Raw genomic sequence first — 15,242 nt, 5'->3', positions numbered from 1 at the left:
TGGTCAGTGATGCATACCCCCAAAAAAATATAACTCCAGTTTTCTTCCATGTTGTACCCAGATGTCAAGACCATGGAGAGAACGCACAACTGAGATTTACAGCATCGGTCTGACTTTCTGATGAATCAAATTAATCAGCTTAAATAGAATTATCGTTTGGCTTCTTTAGGCTTTCTGCATTCAATTTCAACAAATGCAACCAATGATAAGAAACTAAAAAGGCTAAGTTTGTAATACTCTGTAAAATAGTGTTACCTCATTTAGATAAATATTTCTTTTTCTTATTCAGTGTAAGAGAATAATGCACACTGAACATGGAAGACAGTTTAACAGTTTGGCCAGATCACTTTATGTTTGTTGTCCCAAACTGGATATCCCTGTTGCATTAATCAAAAAGTCTTTTTTTAATTGGTTAATTTCTGTGTTTTCTTTTCAACACAGCTGAAGAGTATGGAATTAGCATGACCCACAGTAAGCAACGAATTCTACCTTAGTGGGATGAAATAAAATGTTAATATTTTTCATAAAATAACAATATTACTTTGCTAACTGGCTAAAGACTTTTATTCCAGATTAATCTAATCTGAATCTTTCACCTAAATAAGCAGCGAAACTTGGAAAGCAGTGAAAATTCTCTGCCATGGGACCCGAAACAGAAAAGATGTGAAAGCTTCCCTGTGCTGACAGGCATGCACAGATGTTCTACTGAGATACTGGCAACAGAACCGAGCTCCCAAAACACACAGGCAAAAATATGTTGCATCTGTTACAGTAACAAATTTTATGTAACTTTCTATCCGACATTGTAAGTAATCAACATAAACATGTGTAATTGTCACATGGATCAGTCTCTATATAGGTTTAATGAAAAAAACAAACAAAAAACAAAACAAAGGAAAAGACACGTTAAAACACACGTGTTACAGCAGATATAATGATCCAGTTCTGAACTTTAACATACAGCTTTCTTTATACAGCCGGTTGTTCAGCAGGTCATCATGCTACTTGAGAATCCGCTGAGCCTGAACTTTACCTGGCACCCATAAAATAGTGAGACCTTGAACAATACAACAACCCACTCCAGCTTCCAATAGAATTTTAGTTTGAATTTTTATATATTATGCTTTAGAAAGAGCTACCTCACAACATCAGCCACCATTAAGCTATTAATAGTAAATTAAAAATTCCAGCTAGTACTTCTCATAGCTATCTTGTAGGGTAAAAGGCTAAGCATTGTGTGAGCCAAACAGTGCTCTGTCTGTAAGCTATAAATTCCAACTATAAGTTTTAAAGCAAACGTAATTCTCAGAACAGAAGTGATTGGAAATAACACCAAATTTAAAAAAACAAACCAAATAAAATGTCAGTCTTACTGTTTTTAACTAACTTCTTCTTTTCTCTGTTTTTTTTTTTAAATCACTGTAAATATTTACATTCCTGCACTATCTCATAGTATAAGGCCTTTACCAGATAGCTGTGGCACTTTGATTTTAACTGTGTTATTTTTTTTAAATTTATTGTACACTGTAATATTCTTACTTTTTATCATGCAGCTGTATCACAAACATTTCTTGTGGAATCAATAAAGCATCAAAAACATAAATTATAATTAGCCATCTATCCATTTTCTACCACTTATCTAGATTCAGGTTGTGGAAGAGCGGTCTAAACAGAGAACCCCAGACTTCCCTCACCCCTGCCACCTCTTCTAGCTCATCCAGGGATTCAACAACTTTATGCTTAAGCCAGCCGAGGGATAGAATCTCTCCAACGAGTCCTTGGTCTGCACCCGGTCCTCCTTCAGGTAGGAAATGCCAGAACCACCTTAACTGGCTCCTTTCGATGTGGAGCAGTAGCGGTTCTACTCCACGTCCCTCTCAACTGACCAAGCTCCTCACCCTATCTCTAAGGGAGAGGCCAGCCACTCTTCAAAGGAAATTAATATCTGCCACTTGTATCCACAACATTGTTCTTTCAGTCACTACTGACATTTGTGACCATAAGTCAGAGTAGGAACATAGACAGGCCAGTAAATTGCCAAATTTGCTTTTATGTTCAGCTCTCTAATTACCACAACAGATTTAACCTAATACTTCTGTCATGCCCATTAGATACTTAAACTCCCCCACTAAGGGCATCAATTTGTCCCAAACTTGTAGTGGGTACTCCACCCTTTTCCAGTTGAGATGCATTGTCTTGGACTTGGAGATGTTAAATCTCACTCCTCGAGGTCAACTTATGAAACCAACTGAACCACATCACCTGCAAAAAGCAAAGATAAAATCCCGAGGCCACCAGAGTGGAGACCACCTCTGCAGTATCCACTTGGATACGCTTGGATATCTGAAAACTAGACAATACTGAAGCCGGCATGAAAGCAAGAATGCTGTGAGTGAAGCAAATCAGCATCATCACTTTGAATTTAAATTGATGTGTGCTACCGCTGAGTAAACTAACATGAACACCACATAGTGTATTGCTGTAAATTTTTCCACAATACTGCAAACTGACCAGCGTAGCCTGCACTAAATGTCCTGGCATTTTCATGCAACCTTTGAATAACACAACATTAGCGTAGCAAGATGTTTCACAAAAACATAATTCCGCAAAACATCAAACAAAGATCCCATAGTTCATTGTAAAACTGTAAAATTAGTTAATACGTGACATGTAAGACTTCCAGTTTATCATGTCACTTGTGGAGCATCTCTGACCTTCCTCTCCTGGCTGTCTTCCATACTTTCTCTCAGTGTTGCACAATCATCTTTTATTTTTTCTGCCCTCAGCTCACAGACAAATTTTGTGACAAACTCTGCAAAAACCGTTTATATGTCTGCTGATATTTGTTGCACTGTTTAAAAAGCTGCATTTGAAATTACCTGCCACTTAAAAACAACCCCAAAATGCTACCCCGTACATGCTCGCTCTGCTTCTGTAGTGCTAGCTGGATGCTGAAGTACCACGAACGCCACTTTGACATCTGCACTGTGAAGGTGTCGCAGGCATGAGAAGGAAAAAAGGATGTGGTGAAGGTGTAAGCAGCTGTGGGATGTCATTATTTTCTTATTACTGAGCAAGTATCTCCATGCTGTCACTGGAAGCAATGCTAGGCTGTAACACAGGAAAAATGAACTCATCTGACAGTACCTGCCTATCAGATATAAATGCCCATCAGATGAAGGGGGTGTGGAACCCCATTGGTTTGCATATTGAGTCATGAGCTTATTTGTGTATTTAAAATCCCTGAATAGCTGTTTCCCAAGTTAAGCTAATTGATCCAACAATAGCACCATATGTATAAGACATTAATGGTGCCAGACTGTAACCCTTCTAAATGCGAGATCACTAACGGGACATTCATTTAGCTGAAGGCCTGGGAATCTTGTTTTTTTTCCCCAAAACACTTTTAGTTTGACCTCTTCAAGATTATTTTTTTCCAGTCCTCCAACTCCAAAGCCAAGCTCAGGCACACAGAGTTTTAAATGAGCGACAAAAAGCTCTCCAGAAGCCTTAACTCTCTCCCGTCAAGTTACATGCAATAATATCAAGACAAGAGGTGGCCTTTTTAAAATCTGTGTTGAGCGCGTGGGGAGGAAAATGCAGGAAATTTGTCTGTGTCATGTCCTCCTTTTTTCCTCACGACGTGGATGTTTGCTCATGGGGAGAGAAACAATCAGCAATCTCGGAAGCTTCCACAGGCCCCATTAAAAAATCATGAATCAATTTGAGCTTGTTCGAAATTTCAAACAGAACTATCATTAAAAATTCACTGGGACTTCTCTGTCTGCCACTTGTAAATACATCATTGGTATTGCTGCGGCTGATGAGTGCTGCCTGAGAATGAGCCCGATGAGTATGTGCTTGATCTTTGACTTTGGTGTCAAGGGTAAAGCTGTTGACTTGGATCACACGAGGTCTTCCCCAGAGGTGTTTACTGTTTAGCAACTTTTCATAATACATTCGGCTGTTGCATAGCTATATGTCCTCACATTAATTTCCCTCTGAATTTTACACCACTATAGTTGCAGCCTTTTACCTCAAGCGTTCTTTTATCATTAAAAATCACTCCATGCTTAAATTTTAATGGGAACAACCAGGTGTTAAAAATGGAGTGAGCTCTGTAAGGTGCGAGCAGTTTCTTACCTGCAAACTCCCTCTCTTGTTCTCTGTTTCTCGTACATGCGCATACACACACACACACACACACACACACGCACACACACGCACACACACACACACACACACACACACACGCACACACACACACACACACACACACACACACCTTGCTTTTCCCTGGTTTCCATGGAAACCTGTGGTGAAGGAACAGAGAATTCAAGGACAGGTATGTGTGCAACTGAGTGTTCCTTGGATCGTCCACTGTGCTCCCATTATCCTCCTCCAACACGGATTCTTGTTCTTTGACACTAACAGGGTGTCACGCAATCACAAGCATTTTGTTTTTCATATAATTTTTTTTAATAAAACTTGAAGTATATGAGACAAAACATGGCACATGACGGCATTTGCCTGTTTGCCGGCTGCGGATTACATCTGCAGAGCATGCTGTGTTTGTACGTTTGCTTGTGTGTGTGAGAGCGCGTGTGCACCACGTGTTTGGCTGCCTCGCATACCAGAACAGACACAAACACAGACATACTTCAATATGGTCCCTGATTAGGACACCAGACTGTCCTGACTTCAGCCTCATCACAAAACATGAACAACTCTATCTAAATACCAAGAGTGATGCGAACAGTGTTTACCAACCTGATATTCCAGAGGAAAATTAGACTGGAAAAGTTTTAAAAAAGGGATATATTTGCAGTTTTTCACAGTACGTCTTCATCACTTCATAATGGGTAATGGCAACACGATATCTCATTTTTAGCACTGTCTGACTGTGCTGTTTTTGTCTTGTGGAGTGTGAGGAGGATCACATCTCTCTGTGATCACTCGTCTGCTGTCCCTCACAGACATGTGGGCGTCAGACTCTGGTAGGTTACATTCAAAATCCCATTGAATATTATGTACTTATTTTTAAGCAGAAATCAGCAGTGCAAAGACATGCATGTTCATCCAAACCTAACCAGATGGGAAATAAGAATGACATAGTCACTCCATCACAAATAATTACATTTTTAGAACCTTTTGGACTCAATTACCTCTGATTTGCCTAAAAATCTTATGTTGGACATATAAAACGATTGCTGTGACATTTTAGATTAATATCGTTTACTTTTTAGGATGATTTTTTTAAATGGTCTGTTGATGAAGATTTCACTGTTCTTTTTGTTTTGCCATAGAAAAGAACCCGAATCTGTCAAAAGTACAGACATTAAATTTTTCATATATACAAATAAATGTGGCAAAAGTTCATTAGGAATAACAACTAAGCTAATTTCACATGGCTCGATTGGTACTCTGATATAAGACTCTAACCCTAATACAAGCAGTGCTCAGGCAGTTGGCATGCTGACCACCAGAATGAATGCTGCAATAATTGTAATTTGTTTTTAATACCTCTTAGTATATTTTAAACTTAACCTGTAAGATGCTAAAACTCCTCCAGGGCAATGTGCTTGCCAACAAAGTGGGTCTCAAAAATGAAAAAGAAACAATTTTCTGAGATATAATTAGAATACCATCTGGAATTTTGTTCTATTTGGATTAGACTGTCTGCTGATATTTTTGTTTTTGTGGTACAACTTGTCATATTTGCTCAATCCAGCGTTACATTTGAATAAAAATTGCATTTTCTACATTTTTGTGAATAAATACTTCTTCTTGTTCCACATCCTAAGTGACCAAAACCTAATATATTGCAGCTGTAAAATACTCAGTTGATGTATTTATGTTTGGCATGTATTAAAAAAATTACAACAGTATAAGCTTCTGTTTGTGCAGTTCATTAATGTATTTGCTCAGGGTTTCCCTTACAAAGAGTTGCCACAGTTGTGTTTATTTGGAAATGAGTCCATGTATTGTGTGCAGGTCTCCTTTGCATGCCCTCTAAGTTTACACACTATGCACAGGCTGCCCCCCCTCCCCAATAACACTCCATGCCATATGTTACCCCTAAAGGAGCAGCTAACTGTTGTCAGGCTGTTGCCATAAAAAGTGAATATAACTTGATGTTGTCTGGGCGATAGGCTGATTAGTGGGAGAACAGCGTCCTCACAACCTCCACACATGTCTGCATGGCAACCAACTTGTTTGTCTCCTTCGGTCTTGTCCTTCCTTCATTTGTCTTTAGCTCAGGGTATACCAAACTATTAGTGCATTGTTAGAGGATGTGTATGATGTGCATGCTTTCGTGTGTATGTTATATAATGTATGTCTCACAAAAAGTTGCATTCATTAAATTCCACCTTTTTTGAATCACTATGCATGGTTGTATTTTCTTAAGGGACTTACTCACATACTTTTACTAAAACTGTTTTGCTTTCATTAGCTCATCCAGGCAAAGGACTCACTGTCCACAATATTGCTGCTCCTCATAGATTTTTGGTATTCGTTAAATTTTAATGAAACTTGCACATAGCGTATTCTACCAAACGCTAGCTTGAACTATCACTTTCCCCCAGATGTTGCACACTTCTTATATCCTGATCATGGAAGGAGAGGTCCTATAGTTGTCACATTAGGAAGGTGTGTTTGGGCCTTTCTATCAACACTGCTGACATCAGTCATATGGTCAATGCTTTGACATGTGGATGGGTTTCATGGTTCCATCAATTACAACAAGTTGTCCAGGACCTGAAGCAACAAAGAATCTCCAGACCATCACACTACCCCGACCATGTTAACTGTTGGTATAATGTTCATTGTATTAGACCCTGGGTTAGTTTTAGACCAGGTGTAAAGGGGTTCAAACTTTACACAGAGTTCAACATTTGCATCACCAGTCCACAGATTATTTCCCCTTGAGGATCAAGACGTTTTTTTGGCAAATGTAAAATGAGTCTTTGTGTTCTTTCTGGTCATCTGCAGTTTTCTCCTTGGAACTCTCCCATGGAGGCCATTTTTGAACAGATTCTTCTTACTAAACATGAACTCTGACCTTAACTGAAGCAAGTGAGGCCTGCAGTTGTTTAGATGTGGTTCTTGATTCTTTTGTGACCTCCTGGAAGAGTCATCAGTGCACCTCCAGGACGCAATGGATTTTTTTTTCCATTTGTGGATAATGGCTCTCCGTTTTCTGACCGATCGATGTCAATGACTTTGTTTGTCATATTTTCTTGAGTTTCTTTCGATCATGGCAACATGTATTGCTTTTTGAGTCCTTTAGGTTACTTCCCTTTTTCAGACAGATTTTATTTAGTAAATTACTCGGGTTAACTTAATTAACAGTCTTCTCCAGTTTCTTAATTTACTTTAGAAATCCAGATTTTTTTCTTAACAGTGGATAAAATGGAAGGAGATGATGACCCAACACTGCACTTCACTAGGGTTACCGTGTATTTCAATGTCTTTCAGTTCTTACTTCATCCAACTCTATTCTTAACTCATTAACTAAAGCAGCTAACATAAAGGTCTCCTGCTACCAGCCAACTACTAAATGATAAACAGGAAGATGGCACATAGCTGGTGAGCATTTAGCGACAGAAAGCATTTGAGTCTAATATTAATATTTATATATGTATATATTATTCTGTATTATATATATAAATACTTCACATCTCTGTCCATAAAATGCAAAATAAATATGTCCCTTCAAGGTATCCTATTGAGTTACTTTCCAGGGTTACTGCTCCATTTCCCTAGAAATCATTTTCTGACACCTTATATATCAATATCACGAATAATATCAACTTTTGTGTCAAATGGACCCCCTTTCCTGTTGAAGATTATCACTAGTTATACCAAAGAAAGGTCATCAGGTCAGGATCAGGAGGGTAATCAGGAGCATGTTTGTAGTGCAAATCAAAAAGTTTTTTTGAGGTACAATAACTCTGTGTCACTCAACATATCACCGGCTTGCTGGATTTTACTTTCTTGGGACTTCATTGTTCAGTGCAAAGAGATCAGAAGAGGATTTCCAGGAGAGCTGAGATTTGTGCAGGAATTCATGAGGAGACAACCTTGAAGTCAAATTTAAAAACTGTGTTTTGAGCCTTTTATCGGCAATGTCATTCAGTGCGGGTCCACTTACATAAGAAGGTGAGAAGCATGACTTTTTTGTGACAGCTTTGGTTTTCAGTTTCTATTGTAACCAGTAAGGCCTGAGATTTTTTTTAAAAAAGAGAAAAAATATATTTCTAAAAGAGTGATGGGGAGATAGAGACCTGCAGTAGCAGCATGGTGCTTCATCATTGAAAGCTTTCCTGTTTATGACTGCCTCTGTCTGCCTAAGTCAACAGCCAGACAGGGAAAAAGTAGTTCTGGTATGCATTCTTTTCCATCATACTCACACTCTCCCTGTTTTAGTTTTAATAAGCTGTTCCTCTGCTTTCTCCTTTCCCTCACACTCAGTGCTTCTTTATTTATTTCTTCACTCTTCCTTTCTTCTTCTTTGTCCACCCTTCTCACTGTGTTTTTCTTATTGCTTATTCTGTTTCACCCAGCTATTTCGCTCAGTATCTCCATCTTAGTTTCTTTCCCTGCTCCAGCAGAGGCACTTTGTTTGTGTCAGATCTTGGCATGGGTGGCATGCTTCCATATGGAAGTGTTCAGGAGATGATATACAACATATGTGACCCCAGTTCGCTGGCTAGGGACTCTGTGGAGATCACACCGTGTCATTACTGCGGCGAGAACGCCAGCACTGCAGTGCAAGGGAGGGGAAAGAAGGACAGATATAATTAGGTTAACGAAGGGGGAAAGGGCAAAAAAGGAGGAAAAGAACAAGAAATGGTGCTGAGTACATCGTGTCCTTTGTGAAGCTTAATGCCTGCCTAGCTGTGTGTTCTGGCCACCTAGATGGTTAGGTCCCAGTGATGTAGTAAGCTGAACTGAAGCAGAAAAGGCCAGGTAGACTCTCACGCTTCAGTGTGCATTCAGTGTTTGCTTTGAACCTGAGTCTTTTGGGACAAACTTCAGTAAATTGATTTTCTCTCAACCTTTGTGTAGCAAAATCTGTCAGGAACCATTAATGCACAATCCCGTAGAGAAAGACTACTTAGTTAAATATGAGGCTTTCATAACATTTACCCAAATGTCAGCTTGCTAAACAATAAATCCAAGATTCCACCAAGTTACAAAGATATGCACTGATGTCATAGCGCTTCCAGACCTCAAAATGAAAACCAAGACTTGATCTTCAAATTTTCCACATAATGCTTCACACAGAACGAATCTGTTTGGATTGTTGTTGTCACAGGCTGGCCTGTGGAAGGATTTGGTCAAGCCACAGTTATTTTGGTTCAGCTTGTGAAAGTCAGCAGAGCCTAACTTTATTCCCTTACATTGCACACTGTATGAGAAATATTGCTCATGTTAAGCAAATTCACTGCAGTGCAGCGCCACAAGGGACACTCATAAGAAGTATGAGCTGATCTTGTTGGATGTGTGGTTTAAAGTAAATATTATATATAAAGTAATATTTAAAAATATAAAAAAATAAATCAAAGTTGATGATAAACTTCCAAACAAATAGAATATAAATGTGTTGTACTTACTCATTTAGTGCTTATAATTTTTCACAAGGTTCTGTCAACAATATTCACCCCATAAGAGAAGAAAGTGATCTATAAGTAATGTAATGTCTTACTCCAGTCAATTGTAAGCAATTTCCTTTAAAGCGACCTTCATTTTTAGCTTTAATATGTGCAGTGCAGTAGCCCACATTACCATCTAGTGGTTTTATTTTCTTTGCTAGGATTCCAGTTAACAGCATATTTCTACTTCTGCTGTTCTTCCCGTGGTTCACCACACACACAAACAAAGGCATACATGCACACACACTATAACTATAACCTACATAAACATACTTTCAGACATTCCTGCTAATCTCTTAGAAATGTTGTATATACACAACGGAATAGGAAAAGATATTTAGAGAGGCTACACAAACATTGCTTAAAGTTACAGTGGTTACAATCTCACCACCAGATGTCAGTAGATTGCAGATTGCAGTCAATCAAATTTGCTTTCTTAACCCTGTCAGTTCAAGTGCATGAGCCTAAATACAGTGGCCGCCGTAGGACAACCAACTCCGCCTGAGTGTAGGATGTTTACCTCAGCTGTCAATATGTTTCCATTCCAAATGAGTTTGATATGAGTGGGTGAAGCTCACATCTGTCCAATGACAGTGAGACTGAGGTGAGTTGCTGAGGAGATCCTGAACTTTTCTGGCGGTAAAAGCTGGGGGTTTTTTTTGCTGATGTTAGCTGGCATGAATTAAACCTTTTTTTGAAGTGGATGTAATTCTGTTGGACTCAAACACTTAGTGGAAAAACTCATATGAGTCTCATAAGTAAGAATGTAATCAAAATGTTTATCAGAGGAAAACGTATGACTGTTTTAGGACACTAATGTTAGGTTATAGCTAATTGTTGCTGTTGTTGTTGTTTAGCCAGCTTGTTGTAAGCTGTCTGGAGACAAGACGATCGCATGAGCTATTTGTGATTTTAATTTAAGGGTAATTTATAAGGCGCACTACATATGTGGCCGGTCTCTAGTAACTAGAGATGGCACGATACCACTTTTTTATGTCCGATACCAATACCGATATCATAAATTTGGATATCTGCCGATACCGATATGAATCCGATATAGTGTGTTTTTTAATCAATAAAACTGTTTTTTTAATATATTGCTGCATTTTGTATAAGTTCATAGTTTAAATAAACAACAACACTAAAGCTATTCTGTTATACCTGTATGTAAAAAATACACTGCACCCAAAATATTTCATAGTTCAGCAATACTGATCAATCTGATAAACTTAAACCTACTCAATCCTCCCTATTTTGGTATTTTAAAGAGTACTTAGCAGAAATATTAAGCAGCCTAACTAATAGGGAAAGAAAAGTATGTCTTTGTGCCCCCTTTTCCCTGTTAATGCCCTATCGGCCCCCCTGGCTAAACTTTGCTAGATCCGCCCCTGCACAGTTACCAGCCGTCAGCTATGTAGAAAAAGATCCTGGTGTAGAAAGTAATATTAAATAAATTCTAACAACAGATTATCAAGCTTAAATGTGCTGCTGTTGTTTAGCCGCTGGTTTCCTCTTTCTGGCGAGAAGTGGGCCAAAAACAAACAAGAGAGACGGAGTCGCGACAGAAAAGCCGATCAGCTGATCATTAATCAGTTTCAGGATTGAAGTAGCAGCAGGAGAGGGAGAGAGAGAGAAGAGGCAGTTGCTCCATATATCGGTTTTTAAGTTTAATGTGGGAATGCTTTACAAACATTCAGAGATGAGCTTACACACTTGCTTTACTTCTCTCTGGGATAACTTCATCGGAGATGAAATGCTGGTTTGGTAGCAAGGCTACAAATACACACAGCCGCTCTATCACATGATGCATACTGCTCCAACGTGCTACGGTTATGAGCCGAGTTATGCCATGTTGCAAGTTTTGTGAGGTGCTTTTTTTGATATTTAATTGATCGGATTACATTTTTTTTTTCTCCGATATCTGATCCAGTAATTTAGGTCAGTATCGGACCGATACCGATACGTAATATCGGCTCGCCCATCTCTACTAGTAACATGCATGAAATGTGATGGTGTCCATCTTGGCCATATCATATATTGGAGGGAAGATTTTTTTTCATCCACTGCTGAATTTGTAAGTTTGCTCACTTCCAAAGAAATTACATTTTCATTAAGTTTTACGGTATTTTAACTTAATGGAGAAAGACGAAATATCAATCAAAACTCCACAAAAACACATGGCATAAAAGTTGGACGTTGATTTGCATTCATTGCATTTATTTGTTAAGTGAAATATAACATTTATATACAGTATATATTCAGTATTTTGTCCACTAAAACCCAGCCACGGCTCTATGTTTTTCTATGTGGCACACAGATTACAGTCAAGCAGTCAAAGGATGTCAGAGACAAGACTGTAGACCTACACAACACTAGAAAGGGCTGGAAGACCATCCGCAAAAAACATTGGTGAAGTGCTGACAGCTATTGGTGTGATTATGCTTGTTAATGATCTGAAGGCAACTGGGACCACCGTCACCAGGGACAACATTAGTAGCACACTATGCTGTAATGGACTGAAATCTTGCAGCACCCTCAATGTCAACCTGCTCAAGGAGGCACATGTACAGGTCTATCTTAACTTTGCCAGTGAACATCTAAATGCTGCTGTGGTCTGATTAAGTGGAGCCCAAAGAAAAGCATCTCAACAGTCAAGCACGAGGGTGGAATCATTATGCTATGGGGCTGTTTTTCTGCTAAGGATACAGGATGACTTCACTGCATTGAAGAGCCAATGAACAGGGCCGTGTACCGTAAAATCCAACTAGAATAGTTCCTCTAATGGTGTAAGTTTTACCCAAATTACTCATGCAAATGCAGTTGCTGGAGTATTTTTGGACCATTTTATGATTAGATAATAATAAAAATATAGAAAATGGTTTGCCTTGTCTTTGAAGACACAAGTCAGCAGACTGACAGGTCTCTCTGCTGCTCAGCCACCAGCTTGAGCTGATGACAAGCATCAGTCTGTGGGCTGCCTGCGGTTTTTGCATTTATATATACTGCTAAGCAAAAGTGGCACAGATGTCTGAAGGAACAAAATAAAAACTAGGTTGCAAAATGTCCCAGTTTTTTATAATCTCAAATTTCTTTCTGTGAGGAAAAAGTAAACAAGAAAGCAGAAAACCATTGAAGTTATACCGATGCTTTTTGGATTAAAAACAAACAAACAAAAAACTCAGTCAGCATTCTCAAAAAATGTTGCTGTTATAAAAATCTAGTTGGTTCTACCTAACTAGAAAGATCAGCCAATAGATGAGTGTGTCTTTTAAGAGCATTAAAACCATTTGCCTTATCAAGTCAAAATACAAAAATACCCTTTTTTTAATGTAGTTTAATTAATGGGTCAGGAATAGAAAAGATGTGGTTGGAAGTGGGGAAGAAGAGAAAAAGAGACAATAGCCTGTGGGGTAAGACAAAATGCTGAATAATTCAAAGGAAATTAGGAACATTTTAAAGTAAAAATCGGATTTAATTAGTTGACAAAGTGTATGTAAAACAGTCAAAACTGAATAAAAGAGTATCTGTAAGAAAAAGGGTCAGCGAGAGCAAGACAAGGCAGTGAAGCTGAACAACCGGGGAGAAAGATGGCGTCTGGCTGAGAGAGACAGACGGAGCTTGTTTGCTCAGGCATTGATTCAGGGCCCCTCGAGGCTGCGTCTTCCATTTACCAATTTGTGTCTTTCCTACTCTCATCCTCACCTCCGCCCATCTTCCCTCTCTCTGGCGGATCATTCGCAGGGAACAAACAACGTCGCTCGGGAACACCGGACCCTCGGTTGCCAGGCAACCACACACTGACTTGATGGAGTGGAAGCAACTTCAGAGGCCTCTGTGAGAACAGTATCAAGGTTGTTATTAGACTTGAGTCCCGATAACCCCATACACACAGATACATGCAAAATGCATCGGAAGTGTGTAGACTTGCTAGAAACACACAACCGCATAAAAAGATATATAACCTCTGCTACTATTAAACGGCTGCTAACCGACAGCTGGCTGCCGTTACAGTTCGCATGTCAAACTTCTCCTTTGCCACCCTCCCTGGTTTTATGATATATAAAAGAAGCACGTCCTCGCTCCTCCCTGCTAAAGATGAGTGTGGTTTTTTATAATAACAGACACAGTTATTAATTAAAGGGAAACTGACTCATAGCTCCCCCCTTTAATTCACCATCACGCCACAAGAGGTTGAGATGTGGAAAATATACGTGCGCGCATGTATGTGCATGCCTACTACATTTTTTTCAGCATGTCGTCTTAATGGAATTGTATCTATGTCCTTATTAAAGCAACTATGTCTTTTTAATTTATATAATTAGATATTAGGTTTTGTTTAATTGATTAACTTAATATCTAACTATGTGTGAGTTTGTGTTTACAAATAGATAAACACTCCAGCACTGTGAGTTTTGAAGTAGAAAAATGTACTTACTGTACTTAAGTAGAACTTAAGTCATATTTTATTTAGTATTTATTTTTGAGTCAACGTTCTTTTACTTTTACCGTCTGTATTTTACACAAACATCCCTACTTTCCACTTCTTATGTTTTTTCAAAGCAGGCTTGTTATTTTAGGCTTAACACATCTGGAGGCAGTTACTGTATCCTGTCGCTGCATGCCTTTAAACGTCAAGCTGATTTGAAGCTAAATGGAGGGAACAATAACACATGAAATGTTATCCTAGTGGTGAATTGCTGGGATTACTGGTTTTTATGGTAGACAACAAGAAGAAGAAAAGAAAAAACATGTAATTTATTCATCATTTATAGAATTACACCCGGGTTAAAATGAGTTAGACTCCTCTAGAGTTGTGTTTTTGTGCAGATGTCAAATTGTACTCACAGTATTTCAGCACCTGCATTAGCTGGCGATATCAATGAGGAGTGAACATAAAGAGGCCAACATTTTTTTTAAGTGGCAGATAATTTAAAGTTCAGCATTTATAACAGCTAAACATTTATCATCAAACATGCAAACTGTTTCTGTGGAAGCTCATACAATATCTGCTTTTATCTTGATGAGTGGAGAACAGTAAACCTCAGAGCAGCAGCACAGCTTAGCTCACAAAAAATACACTGAAGCTCACAATAGAAATTAGTGTTGTTGTTTTTTTAATACACTAGAGACACATATGCCAAACCCCACTTTAACCCCTAACTCTAGTTACAATGAGCTACAGTTACAATGCAGGCAACAGCAAATAAAGTCATTTTTTAAAAAATTCCCTCTGTTTTCTCTGCTCCTGTTCTACGCAACAGATGTTCAAGCCGAGAACATTCATTATAATTTGAATTTAGTTTAAAATAGAGTTGATATTCCCTTAATTTTATTTCATTATTATGTTAATAAAAACGATTAGTTAGCTTTGCACAAAATAACTGGCAGAAATTTCCTCCAAAGAGCTACTTTTCACTTGTTATAATACATTTCATAGCCTGTGCTGTTTTTGCTTTTACTTGAGTAGGAAATTGTATCAGTACTTCAGCTTTTACCATTGTGGTCAGAAGTTCACATATTACTCAAAAGCTTTCTGAATCATCCAGCTTAATTAAACTGTAACACAAGTTGCACACTTTCAAT

The sequence above is a fragment of the Diplotaxodon limnothrissa genome, linkage group LG2 (genome assembly GCF_057381915.1).
Source record: "Diplotaxodon limnothrissa isolate DT_005_m linkage group LG2, D_limnothrissa_male_GT1.1, whole genome shotgun sequence".
NCBI classification, from domain to species: domain Eukaryota; kingdom Metazoa; phylum Chordata; class Actinopteri; order Cichliformes; family Cichlidae; genus Diplotaxodon; species Diplotaxodon limnothrissa.
The sequence above is the reverse complement of the archived record's forward strand: the minus strand, read 5'-3'. Positions refer to the sequence as shown.